Source organism: Aplysia californica, unplaced genomic scaffold (genome assembly GCF_000002075.1).
Source record: "Aplysia californica isolate F4 #8 unplaced genomic scaffold, AplCal3.0 scaffold00155, whole genome shotgun sequence".
In the NCBI taxonomy this organism is placed as follows: Eukaryota; Metazoa; Mollusca; class Gastropoda; order Aplysiida; family Aplysiidae; genus Aplysia; species Aplysia californica.
The window spans coordinates 677,208-678,638 of record NW_004797425.1 but is presented as its reverse complement, the minus strand read 5'-3'; positions in this window follow the sequence as shown (position 1 = coordinate 678,638).

Here is a 1,431-nt window from a genome sequence, read left to right as displayed (position 1 = left end):
CACACACACACATTCTCCAATTCCACAGGTTGGGCTGAGGGGTAGCCTAGACGCTCAGAAAACGTTTAGGTGGCAGCGAACAGTAATCGCACACCAGCAGATTGCTAACTGCGCACGGCATGCACTAACAGTAACAGGAAATTACGTCGTAGCAAGGAATATTTTTTAACTTACTTTTTTAGATCTATTTAGGCCTATAATCTCCTTGCAAGACCGCCTGTCTGTCTGGGGTGTACATCTACACCTATAATAGTGTGGTCAAAAATTCGTGGTGCGACTTATTTTCGATCTCCTCAACTGTTGAATATAGGTTCTCCAATTTTTGCACAGTGTCTTGTATCAATTTGTCTTAACAGATCAGTATTTTTGTAAACACATGCAAGCTGTATTCTAGAAAATTCCTTAATAAATACATGTACTAATAAAAAAAATCCAAGTGCGTGATTTCTACAGATTTTTTAATGTTTACAGCTGGGGCAATATCGCTTTTAATTGCAAGTCCGTCAGGTTTTTCTAATCTGGACATTATGCTTATTGAACGCATGTTTTGAGAACCATTAGTGAAAAAATGTGTTCGCTATAACAATAATTTCTTGTAACAAGTTTTGCAAGTAAAAATTGTCATTGATGAGCTGTGACGTAGGCCACATGCGTAATCAAAATGTGTGTGGGAAGCGGGAAGTGCTGTGAACAATACCATTTTACGTGTGACAGAGATTTCAAGTATTGTATATCAATTTATGAAGAAAAGTTGTTTAATCTAGCCCCAATTGTTCTAGAAAAATATGATTTAGTTAAGACAAATTGATACAAACTGCTACGCAAAATATGGATGACATTGATTCACCAGTTAAAGAGATTTTGAGGGTAAGTGATAGATTTAATACTCCTTACTCCCCCCCCCCCCCCCCAATCCTCTCAACAACCCCAGCAGCCCAACTCCACCTTTTGGTCGACAGGTATCGAACAAACTCAGTGCACACCAGAAGGTTGTCAAAGTACATACATGATACAAGCTTGTGGTGGATCCCCTCCTACCGTGGGGAGGAAATTCGTGAACTATTATTAGTAGATCTGATAGCCAAAACAAAAGTGCTGAGCTGTCTTCTTTAAAAAAAATAGATCCTGCTATTTTTTATCTGCTTTTCTTCTCTTCCGATATCGAAATGGCCAACTTTATTTGTCTCTATAACGTTAAATGTGCCTTTCACACAATAGTAGAAAGTATTACTACATTTCAATGGTTTTAATATGTTTTTACTCTAACCGTGAAACTGAAAAAAACTAAACTTTTTATTGCTTCTAAAACGATTGCCAAAGTCGATGCACTGGTCTTCAATAAAAATCAGAAGTTAGCTTGTGGTATAAATTGTATAAAACCAACGCAGGTTAACCTTTGTGTCTTGTCGTCTGTTCAGCCAATATGTCTCC